General features: G+C 33.9%; 1 protein-coding gene across 4 annotated transcripts in view; it reads right to left on the bottom strand.

Annotated features, from left to right (window-relative positions):
* The window catches only part of CNTN5 (contactin 5), a 1,371,648-nt gene that overhangs the window by 659,294 nt on the left and 699,102 nt on the right, over positions 1-13,252 (bottom strand). The gene's annotated exons all lie outside the window — the stretch shown is intronic.

Below are 13,252 nucleotides of genomic sequence, written 5' to 3'. Positions count from 1 at the left end.
TTCCAAGGAAGAATGGAAGAATAATCAATATATTTTCTCAGATGCTAGTGAAATGATTTTCAGGTTTCTTGTTCAGCAGGGAAATTAATTTTCCAAATAAAACCTTATGTGGCAAACTAATAGAGAAAACATGACAAAAAATGAGATATAATCATTGTAGGGCAGACAAGAATACAGCAACAACTAGGTGGGGCTCTATTCACTAAGCTTCTATTTATTTCCATTGTAATTACTATTGAAGCATCTCTATAGAATTTGGAATTCCAAAGAATACAATAAATATTTTAGAAGTGGAAAAACTATTTTCTTAGCTTCTCAAGGCTTAAACTTAGGAGTCATCCTTTATCCCACTGTTTCCTTCACTTCCAAAACTCATGCTGGCTCTACCATAAAAGTAAATCCTTAGCCCACAAATTTCTTTCCATGACCCCTGTCACCACCCTAATTCGTCTACCATTTAGACTATGATAATAGGCTTTCTATGTTTTGTAACAAATTTATTACGGTATAATAGACATAAAAAAACCTGCACATATTTAAAATGTGTAATTTGATAAGTTTTGATATATTTATATAATGTGAAACCATCACCATAATGAAGATAGCGAACATATCCATCACCCCCTAAAGTTTCCTCATCTCATTCGTAGTCCTCCTTGGTCTCACCTCTCAATACCTCCTGCAATCCATGTTCTACTTCCTGTCACTATAGATTAGTTTGCACTTTCTCAAATTTACATAAATAGTATCAAATAGTGTATAATTTTTTAGTTTGGATTCTTTTACTTAGTATGATTATTTTGAGATTCTTCAATGTTGTTGTGTGTATGAATAGTTCTTTCCTTTTCATTGTAGAGTAGTATTCCATTATATGAAGATACCACAATTTGTTCATCCAGCCTCCTGCTGATGAACATTGGGTACTTTCCAAGTTGGTAGTATTACAAATAAAGTTGTTATGAACATTTACATATAAGTCTTAACATGAATATATGCTTTCTTTCTCTTAGGTAAATATTAGGACTAGAACCCCTGGATCCTGTGGTAGGTTTATGTTTAACATTTTAAGAAACCTCCAAACTCTTTTCCAAAGTATCGATAGTTGTACTATTTTACTTTCCTATAAGCACAGCATGAGAGTTAAATTTCCTCTACTTCCTCACCAACATTTGATATGGTCAGTCATCTAAGCTTTAAACTTTCTAGTAGGTTTGTATTGGGACCTCATTATGGTTTTAATTTTGCATTTTCCTAATGACAAATGATATTAAACATCTTGTTTTGTGTTTGTCATCTGTATATTTTCTTTGATAAAATATGTATCAAATCTTTTGTCTCCTTTTTTTTTAAAAAATGGGTTTGTTTGCTTTATTCTCTTTGATTTTTGAGAGTTCTTTATTCATTCTAGATACAAGTCTTTTATCAGATACATGCTTTGTAAATGTTTTCTCTGTGTGTTGTTTGAATTTTTACTCTTTAACAGCATCTTTGATAGCTGAGACTCAATTTCAAAATTCCAATTTATTATTTTTCTTCTTAAATCATGTCTTTGGTATTGTATCTAAGAACTCTTTGTCTAACCCAAATTCACAAATAGTCTCTTATTTTTTCTTCCAAAAGGTTTTCCGTTTTAGGTTTTACAATATCTATAGATATATCTTGAGTGAATCTTTGTATATTGGATGGATATACATGTACATATACAAATATGGATCAAGTTCATATTTTTACATATGAATATCTAGTTTTTTCAGCACAATTTGTTGAAAAGATAGTTCTTCCTCCACTGAATTGCCTTTGCACCTTTGTAAAAAATCAGTTGCCCATTTTCTTATTCATTCGAATTACAGCAAAATCTCATAATTACTGGATTCGGTGATTGTGATGGTTAATTTTATGTGTTGACTTGGCTAAGACATGGTATCAAGATAATTAATCAAACACATGTCTGGATGCTGTTGAGAGGGTGTTTTTAGATGAAATTAACTGTAAATCAGTAGACTTTGACTAAAACTGATTACTTTCCATAATGTTTGTGGGCTTCATCCAATCAGTCAAAGGCATTAAGAGAAAACAAATAAGGTTCCAAGAGGAAGAGGGAATTCTGCCTCTTGATTACCTTGATACTCCAGATATAGTAACAATTCTTTGGGTCTCCATCCTACAGGCCTACCCTGAAGATTGTAGAAATGCCAGCCTACATAATCATGTAAGTCAATTCCTTAAAATAAATAAATAAATGAATAGAGAGAGGTATATACTGTTATTTATCACAAAGAGACAGAAATGTGTATACACATTCTATTGGCTCTGTTTCTCTGAAGAACCTTGATTAATATAGTGATACGATCTTTTTATGTGAGTTAGAATACTGCTTGCAGATACCAAATCTAATCAAAGTAGCTTAAGCAAAAAAATAGTACCTCATGGTATCCAAAAATGGGAAATGCATCAGGCACAGTTGGAGTCGGGGTTTCAAATACCATCAGAGCACTCTTTACACTTCTTATGACTCTCTTCCTTTCATTAGTTTTCTCTTTCTCATTTTTTCTCTCACTCGGAGAGACTGACTCTCACTTTTCAGAAATACCCTAATTGCAAAGAAACGGCTACTGACTAATCAAATGTATTCCATTCCCAATTCTGAGAATCCATGAATGAGTCTCATTGGCCAGCTTGGGTAAGGTGCCCATCCCTGGGTTATGGCTGTGAGTGGGAGCAAAATGTAACAAGGATGTTCATGCTGGAACCATGTAGATAATATGCAGGATGAAACTGGCCCTAAAGAAGAGGATTCTTGACAGGCAAATGACATTCAATATATTTATTTTCAGAAGCAGTAACAAATCTAAATTTCTAAAGTAAGGTAAGAGTAAATAATGTATTGTAAACTCTCTAGTTTCTAGTAGAAACCCTGTCTGCCTGAGACATTAAGAGCAAATCAGAATACAAAATTTAAGTTCAATCTGATCATCCAGAGAGTCTATACAAAATGTTCCTCCCTCCAAATCAGACTTTTGGATCCAACTCCATTCAGTTGTTCTATATAAGAGTGGACCTGATTTCATTTTGCATTATCAATCTTTTAAAAGTTTTGCAAGAGCTAATGTAGAGCTCTGACTCCCCTATATAAATTGGTACATTCTTTCCTCCTCCTCTCCTTATCTGGCTTTGTTTTTCTTCAGATTACTTGTCACAACTTGGAGTATTTGTTATTTTCTGTGTGTTTTTTGTTTGTTTGTTTTGTGTTTGCACATTCATATTTAAGAATGTAAATTCCATAAGAGCTGGGGCTATATCAACACCAAAAATGTGTTCGGTGCAAATTTTTGATGCAGTAATAAAATATATGTTATGATCATATATATTTTGGCATTGTGTTTAAAGAAATAATGCATTTACAAAGATAGGGTCCATTTATAAAAGGGTCTGAGTGCTGAAACAAGACCAATTGAGGATCTTGCAATTTTATAATACATTTTGAAAGGGTCTGGTCATTTTAACTCATCTCATCCTTCAAAATCAGTGATCTAGCACTCACGTTTACAAATTTTCCTTGAATTTTTCATGTACTCCTGATCAATGTGTCAAATGTGACAGAACAGATGTAATCAGTGAGTGATCAAACATATGTTTCATTTGTATTACTATTCATTATAATATGTCATAATTGACAGCACATCCATGCAACTTTTCAAGTACCTCGAAACTATTCTAGGTCTCTTTTTAGGGAATTCACAGTTTTAAAAAAAAATTCCTATGGAATACACAGGAAATTAAAAATATTTTTCTAAGAGAAACCATCATTACTGGGTAAGTAATGGAGTGAAGCTCATTTTCAGGTTTTAATGATATAGAAGGAATTTTTGTCACCCTACAGAGCAATCATGAATACCACCAAGACTGATTCAATGGATCCCATGCAGCCCCTGCCCGATGCTTACTTCCAGTTCCTAGGTTATCTATGAATTGGATATTTAAAAAATCCTAAACCTCCAGATGCCCCAAATAGATGAAGGCATATATTTTTACAAGTATGTTGTATTACTTATTAAATCAGTTATGTGATTGTGGTGATGTTAGTGATTTTTTTTAACATTTCTGGAAAGATTCTCCATTTACATTGTCTCCTACCCCCAGTAACTCTCATAGAGAGTGTTAAGGATATATATATATGTATGTATGTATGTATATATATATATATAAATATATATATATACATATATATAATTTTTTGGCAATTTAGATTTGATGGGGCTTTCTGTTGTTGTTGGGGGTTTGTGTTTTTTCATCAAGCTTTCTATATTTATTGTATACTTATTTGAGGGTGTTTCTTTATTTGATCTTTGACTTTTCTGAGAGAATATATTTTTCAGTCCACAAACGTAATTGTGCAAGAAACATTGTCTTTGAAAACTTGTTCTTAAAGAAAATTAAGCTAAATTAGATGCTGAACCCCTATCCTCCTGAGAGGGCAGAATATTGTTCTACTGGGTATTTTAGAGACCCAGTATAGAACCGGAGAGGCCAGAAAACCTAAGGAAGAGCCTTTACTTTCCAAAGCACTGTGGTCATTGCTGAGCTCCTGTTTTTGTGGTCCTTTGAGGCCATGTTTCTTTTGGATTCCAGTTTTCCATGTCTCTTATGGAGCTCAGGCATCTCAGCTGAGTTTGAGAATCTCTAAGCAGAGGCTCTAACTTATCTGGGCATCCTGTACAACTTGCACCCTCTGAGACTTTACCAGCTCATTTTTGCCACCCATATACCAAGGCACAGTTTTAGTAACTTCCTAAATTTCCACTCTTCCCAACATCCAGGAATCCCTCTTTTCTTAAGCATTGCTTTAAAAGAAGCCATCCAGTTTCCCGCCTACATCTGACACTTTACATCATCTTTTCAATGACTTTAAATTTATAGACAGGTGGAACTTTTGTCTTTCAGAATGTTCTATTTTGTGTTGTGTAAAATTTCCTGAAGGAAGGAAATATAAAAGGTCTAGTTAACTGTTTGGAATTGAAAGGGGGAAGATAGTAGGAAAAATGCAAACTAACGTCCCAAAGCTTAACCAGACACACTTGTTTTACCTATCTATTTTGTGATGCACATTTCACTTTTAAATTATGAAGAGGTCATAGCAGGATAGAAACATAGGATGGAAGAAAGGGATAAGTTTATTCATGATTCCAAATAAATTTGTGTTTTTATATTTCATTTGGCTATGCAGTTGTATGCAGTTCTTTTCAGGAAACCGTCTTCAGCAAGAAACCCCTTTTGTCTTGTCACTTTAGCAAAGCTATAATTTGGTCAACTTTTAAATCAGGTGCCTCCATGCTCTACTCATCTCTGGCCCAAGCACACCTTTCAAATCTTTTGATCACACAATACCTTGCCTAACATGTTGGTTCTTTCTGTAGATCAAAGAAGTAGAAATGAAGAACAAGTAATTAACAGATGACCAGATCTCTTCCTTAGCTTCTCCTTGGGTAAACTCATCAACAAACTATGTGAACAAACTGTGTGAACAAGACACCATCTAAAGAAAGATTACAAGAAGTCGATAAGCCTGCACACAGTGGTGGATGGTGATGAGTCTGATCCCCTAACTCAACAATTAACTGAGATTACTTCCCCTTTCCTTTTAAAAACTTTCATGGCCAAGCAGGCTCTTCCGAGTTGGTTTTGGGGACATGAGTCCTCCTTCTCCCCAGATTGCCATCTTTCTGATTAAAGCATTTCTGAAAAATCAATGTTTTCTTTTTTCTACCAGCACTTGCCTCTCAAGTATTGATTTTCAAGCAGTGAGCAGCCAGACCTGGATGAACCAAGACTGATAATTCAGTAGACTCTTAGGCCAGTTGAAACTTACAGTGACCAACATCACTTTAAAGGGGTGACTGATTGACATTGCAATTGCCAGCTTCCAAAAGGACACAGACCTTTATAACTAGACTGTGAACCTGGAGCCTTGAGGGGGTGGGCAATTAGCCTTGAAGGAAGCATGCAAGAGATTTTTCCCAGGGAGAAAGGTCCTGCTTGTAAGTTTACATATTTAGTTTTTAAGCTACAAAATGTCTATTTAAGACCTACATATAAGGGCTTGAGATTTTTTTTTTAATGCAATCCAGCTTCCAAGATTTATTTGATACAATTAATTTCCTTCTAATCCAAAAAAAGCATTGCAGAAAATGCAGTTAATGGGCACTTTTTCAATCATTTGTAGACGTCATTTTTAGGTAGGGAATTTCCTTACAGAAGAAGCCATTTAATTATAAAACTCAGGTTTTCATTTTTACCCACCCAACACAGTAACTCTCTATGAGAAAATTTGATCCAATTGAAACCTAAAATACTTTAATACCATGCCTGTAGCACCATTTCACATACCAATTGCCTCTTCCACTGTCTCTTACGTTATCAGAACTCCTAAATGGAATTCCACCTTTATACAGTTCCACCCATGTTAGTCCTCTGTAAAATGTCAATAGCCTATGTAAAAATCTTATGGATTCCTTACCAAGCTGCTTTTTTAAGAAAGGGAGGCTAACAACCCCAAAATTCTATCACTATTCAGATTTTGTCTACCACATGTTTTACCTCCATAAACTAAACAATGCTAATACATTAGTATCTGTGGATACGTGCTATTTTCAAATGAAAAAAAAAGAAGGTATATTTTCCATCAGACTGAGTGCTTTCTAAAAAATACCTAGTAATGACCTAGAATTCACTCTTTAGGTGAGTTAGGGTGGTTGTTTGGAAAGCAAAGTCCCAGCTCTGATAACTTTCCTTTAGAGCTTTCACCTGATTTGTTTACATGACAGTGAAGCATTTATATGACTATTGAAGAGTGGAAAAAAAATCCATTAACAGCCTTTTGTTTTGTTTTGTACTTAATCTGATGGATTTATTAATTTTTTTAATGGAAATAACAGTAGTTTGATTTAACTGACTTGATTGACTGACTGCTTTGGCACTATTTAGACAAAGAGGGATATATCATTTTAACTAGCAGTTTAGAAGCTGCATAACAATCCATTGCAGAAATGACATTAAAAAAAAAAAACTTCTGTAAGATCACTCAGCTCATTATGAGGAATCAAATATCCTGAATTAAATTCTCGAAGTCCAACCTGACTACAGCAAAGAACTAATGAGATCTGTGCTCTCCTAGGAGCTCATTTAATTAACTCAAGCATTGCTTTTAAGTATGCATTATGGTGTTGCTTGTAAATTCACATATATTAAGTGTAAATTGTAAGATATTTTAGAGGAGAGAGAGTTTGGTGGCAGTCCAATTTACATTTCTTTCTTGGCTATAAGCATTTTTTTTTTCCTTCTCACATTACACATTTAACATTGATACATTTTGAGGGTTTTTGTTTTCCTAGCTATTGTCAATAACAAGATATACATTTGCTCCTTTAAAATATGGTAATTATTTTAGTAAATATAATTGATTACTGATTTAAGATTAAAATCTGTAGCAAAGGGGGAAGCTATAAACATATAAAATTTTTATTAGTTGACCCAAAATCTGGATGGATAAATTAGACTCTTAGTGTAACAAGTTTTGCCCTGAGAGCCAGATATTCTGCCTAAGGGTGAAGAATGAGATAAACATACCTATTTTTTAAAATGTGTTACTTTTAATATAGTATAGATTTTTTAAAAAATAAAGAGACAATTCTCCTCTGTTCTACAGTTTAGTAGTACAAATCTAATCTTTCCCCTTATGAGGTCATTTGTTGAATAACTTGAACAAATTAGTAAAAGAAATCTTTTCCCTCACGTTTTTATGTAATATACAACCTTATCTGTTGATACTGCCCTGTTTTTCGAAGGTGTCATCAGTGAAATGAACCAGTGAATTTAGAGTTGAAATAAAAACAAACAGTGGTTTCTTCTCTGCCTTTTCTCACCCTTATCTTGATGAAGGTCAATTTAATTCAACAAATGTTGAGCTTACCCAAAGGTTTATATCTTTGAAATAATCCCTTTCTCAACAGCTCCTTGTCAGAGAGATTTGGTCCAAATCTAAATGTTTCTTATCTGAAACCCTTGAGGGCAGATGTGTTTCAGGATTTGGGATTTTGGGGATTTTAGAAAAGTAATGCTGAACATAGTTGGTTATTAATAAACACCCCCAGCAGAGAGTTCCATAATACACATAATAACACATATTTATATAACAGTGTATACATAATACACTTTATACAAGGCATATTAATATTTTGGCAATATGCATGTGTATTTGTACTAAATTGATTAAATACATTCTGTAAGTTACTTGTCAGTTCTGCTCAGATTTTGTCAGCAAATGAGTTAGGACATATCACTTTTTAGAGCTTTTAAACTGTATAATTGAGAATAAGTGACTGTAGACTTGTAATAAATCACTATGGTGGGCAAAATTCTCAGATGGACTCAGAAAATCCCACTCCCTGGTGTATAGGCTCTCCTCTTGAATGTGGGCAGGACCTGTTAATATGATGAGATGGCACTTTCTTGATTAGATTATGTTTAATGAAAAAAGTGATGGGATAGTTAGTCACCCCTGTGATTATTCTACATTGTATAAGACTCTGTCATAGCCTCTAGAAGAGCAACTGTCCAGCTGGCTTTGAAGAAGTAAGCTGTCATGTTGTAAGAGGGCCTTGTGGTTAGCACCTGAGGGCAGCCTCTAGGAGGTGAAAACCAACATGCTGGACAGCCAACAAGAAAATGGAGACCTCAGGGAACTGAATTCTGACAAAAGTCTACATGATCTTAGAAGAGGACCCCAAGTTTCAGATGAGAAATGAGAGTGCTGCCTCTGCCAACATATTAGCTGACGAGACTCTGAGCAGAGGAAACAATTAACCTGTGGCTGGACTTTGTATCAACAGAAACTGTGAGAAAATACATTTTTGTTGTTTTAAGCTGCAATGACTGTAGTAATTTGTTATGCAACATCAGAAAAGTAATACAATAAGTGAATTGTATTACTTTCCAATTCAAAGCTTTTTTCAGATTCTTAACCACAATCTAACCCATTTTCTACAATTCTTACTAAGTCATTGTCTCAGTTCTATGAAGAAGTAGAAAAAAAGATACTTTGAAATGAGGAGTTTTACGTTAACTTTAGAGTTGCTTGTCATCTTAAAGAAAGTTTATATATAATACAGAGAGTGGATGAGGTTAAAAAAAATGTTCTGATAAGAGCATAATAAAAAAGTGACTCAGTTTTAATTTACATAACACTTCAGATGAGATATGTTATATGTTAATTTACATAACACATTGTTTTATTTTAACTAGAAGGGTTTTGGGAATGAGTCTGTTCTCAAAGATGAAACATAGATCTGATCAAAACAAAACACACAAAATTTTACAATTCGGAATATCATTCATGAAAGTCTAATAGCTAAAACACTTTATATTTGTCACTTCAATTCTTACTAGGGGTGTGAAAAGATCTTGTTCTATGATATTAAATTTAAATGTGTTTGGATCAAATTGCCTACAGGTTTGAATTTCTATCAGAGTTTCCAGGGTGAACTGGTTTTAGCAGAGATATTGTTCTTTTTAAAGTCACTTCACCTTTTTCACTCTCCATATTTTAACTCCTCAACTTCTTTCCTCTTTCTGAACTATCCAATTACTATCAGAAATCAGTATTTTATAGAATGATCTAAGAAGATATCTTATAAAAATTACTGAATTTGTGATCGTTTATGGCATCTCTGTTTCACATTCAAGTTTCAAACCTCAACAGCTAAGATATATGAGCTCAATTTATTCACCTATACAATCTTAGTATTTTATATGAAGCAACTTTTCCTTTTTAAGGAAGGCTGATCCCAATTTGATTATACATGCTAAATAATAAGTAACTTCTTTAAACTTTACTTCCAGAGTTGAAGCTTATTTTGAAAATTAAATCAAGAAAGATAAGAAGATTCCTCTTACTCTCTCCATTTAGTGTCTTTTCTGAAGGTAGAAACTTGGTTCCTTCAAAGCTTTAAGTAGGGAGGAGTAGAGAAGAATGTTAGCCGAGCTGTGTTTTTGTCCTTTGCTTGTTATTGGCAAACCTTCCCAACATGCTAAGCAGGACTGACAACTCTCCCGAACACAGTGTCTTCCCATTTGCTGTGCTCTAAGGGCCCAGCCTCAGGATGTGACACACTGATTTCTACCGAGGCAGTGTCAGAACCAGCTCTCTAAACAAACTCTAGCAATAGTTCTCCAAAGAGTACCAAGAAATGGATGAGATAAGGTCATGCTTCAAGGAGCCTGTGAGGCAAGCAAATTGATGACTATTTTATCTCCTTGTACCAAATACATTTTTAGAAAAATATTTATTCTTCTACCTATTCACATTTTTTTTGAGAACCAACCTTTAGAGTGAGACTATTATGAAAATATTATTTAAAGATGAATCATTTTTATTGAAGTAAAGTTGATACAATATTATATGTTACAGGTATATAGTATAGTTATTCACAATTTTTAAAGGTTATACTCCATTTATAGTTATTATAAAATATTGGCTATCTTCTCTGTGTTGTATAATATATCCTTGTAGCTTATTTTATACATAATAGTTTGTTCCACTTAATCTCCTACCCCTATATTGCTCCTCCCCTCTTCCCTCTCCCTACTGGTAACCAGTAGTTTGTTGTTTATATCCGTGAGTCTGTTTCTTTGCTATTTTCACTAACTTGTTGTATTTTTTTGATTCTACATATAAGTGATATACAGTATTTGTCTTTCTCTGTCTGAATTATTTCACTTAGCACAATACCCTCCAAGTCCATTCATGTTGTTGCATATGGCAAAATTTCATTCTTTATTATGGCTGAGTAGTATTCCATTGTATATATATACCACATCTTCTTTATCCATTTCTGTTGGTGGACACTTAGGTTGCTTCCATATCTTGGTAATTGTAAATAATGCTGCTATGAACATTGGGGTGCATGTATCTTTTCGAATTAGTGTTTTTGTTTCTTTCAGATATATACCGAGGAATTGCTGGGTCATATGGTAATTCTATTTTTACTTTTTTGAGAAACCTTCATAAAATTTTCCACAGTGGCTGCACCAATTTACATTCCCACCAACAGTGTACAAGGGTTCCCTTTTCTCCACACCCTCACCAACGTTTGTTATTTGTGTTCTTTTTGATGATAGCCATTCTGACAGGTGTGAGGTGATAGCTCATCGTGATTTTGATTTTCATTTCCTTGATGATAGTGACATTTAGCATCTTTTCATGTCCCTGTTGGCCATGTGCATGTCGTCTTTGGAGAAATATCTATTCAGGTCTTCCACTCATTTTTAATTGGTTTGTTTGGTTTTTTGCTGTTGAATTGTATGAGCTGTTTATATATTTAGGATATTAACCCCTTATTGGTTATATCATTTACAAATATTTTCTCCCATTCAGTAGGTTGTATTTTGTTTTGTTAATGGTTTCCTTGGCTGTGCAAAAGCTTTTAAGTTTAATTAGGTCCCATTTGTTTATTTTTGCTTTTATTTCTTTTACTTTAGAAGACAGATCCAAAAATCATTATTATAACTGTTTCTAAGTAATTGAAGATATCGTGAGCTGAATTGCAAAAAAAAATAAGGCAGAGTTTCCAGAGAAGAGAGAAGCTGCATGAGAAGGACTGGAATACCACTTTGGGTTGAAATGCCATTACCTGGGACCCACGGGTGTCAATTCCTCAGGGCACAGGAACTCCCAATTGAATATGTTAATGTTTCAAGCAGTCACTCTAAGGTGAAGAACAGTGACTTTTGCTCAGTGAAGTGGTATTATGAAGATTAACCCTGATGTCCATAGAGCTGCTAAAGATGCGGAACTGTCTCCCTCCTCCACTGCTATTTTCCCTGCTCTAGCTTAAAGAGATAGAGGGAGGAAAAATGTAAAAATAAATCTGCTTCTTTTCTATTTGTATAGTCTTGGGCTAAACTATCTGCCAATGAGGAAATGTAGGAATCCCTCTGAAATATTTTTCAAATCTCATTGTTTTTGCCTATCACTCTCTTCCTTAAATGGCACATGGAGGCTTCCAAGTGTATACTGCCTAAATGCATTAAATATCTATTTGATTCTAAAATCCATGTTCTCTCACTCTTCACAACTGTGAAAAAAAAGTACATAATACTTTTGAGCACTTTTTATGTCCTGCTCATAGTCTCCTTAAATAGACTGTTTAATTATCCCTATTTTGTCTAAGATTCCCCAGCTTTAAACTCAGATAATTTGATTTCAGAGCTAGGATTTTTAAACACTACCAGGTATTATCTCATTTGTAGTGGAAGGATCACCCAGGAGATTGCCATCCAAAATCCATGTAAGGAAAGATGGTATAAACTCAGAGTAACTAAATACTTAAAACTAAGAAAAATATTCCAGAAAGGTGCCTTGTTTTATATCTAAGGAAAGAGAGGCTTAAAGGAAAGTGAGTAGTCTACATTAAATCTATAATCAGGACAAAAACATTGGTGGCCTTCTTATACTGGTATTTGGGGAGAGTAACCTGGCCCATTAAAGCCTGGGTCTTATTCTTGCAGCACGGATGTTATTATAATAGAGATGGATGCATTGTGTTACCTTATCTTGATGTAATCAACTATTCAGATGAATGAAGTAGATTTACTTGCTCAGAGTTCAAGCTTACTAAACATCCTTCTGGATAATATTTGAATTCCCACTAGATTTGCTGAAAGGGAAAGAAAACACTGACCCTGAACATGAGTAGCTTATTTGACAGTTATATTTTGCAGTATAAATTAATTCATTGAAATCATGGTATTTATACTTGTCTTTTGACTCTGTAATAATGTTTCAACTTGAGTAAAAATGTTCCATACCAAAAAACTTTATTATAGAAATATATTTCATTTTTCAGATTTATTCACCAGTTAATAAAAAATATGTTTTGTATTCTTGGCATGTTCCAAATGAAAGGAAAGATATATTTCAGGTAGATTACAACTGTTCTTGATACAGAAAAGGATTCTGATCTACACATATGTGTTCCAGAAATCACACCTATAGGGATGAAAAATAGTATGTGTTTGCTATAAGGAATATTCATTTGTAAAATTACTGAAAATTCAATCTTGTGATCAAGTAGTGATAATCAACATAAAATATTGGCAGTACTTCAGATAACTTGGAGTAAACAGAATCAAATGAATGAAATCTCCAGACCATTCTGCAAAATCTCTTTCTTCTCACTATAGAAAAAGAGAACTTCAT

This window comes from Globicephala melas, chromosome 8 (genome assembly GCF_963455315.2).
Source record: "Globicephala melas chromosome 8, mGloMel1.2, whole genome shotgun sequence".
NCBI classification, from domain to species: Eukaryota; Metazoa; Chordata; class Mammalia; order Artiodactyla; family Delphinidae; genus Globicephala; species Globicephala melas.
This window is presented reverse-complemented; position numbering and strand designations above follow the sequence as displayed.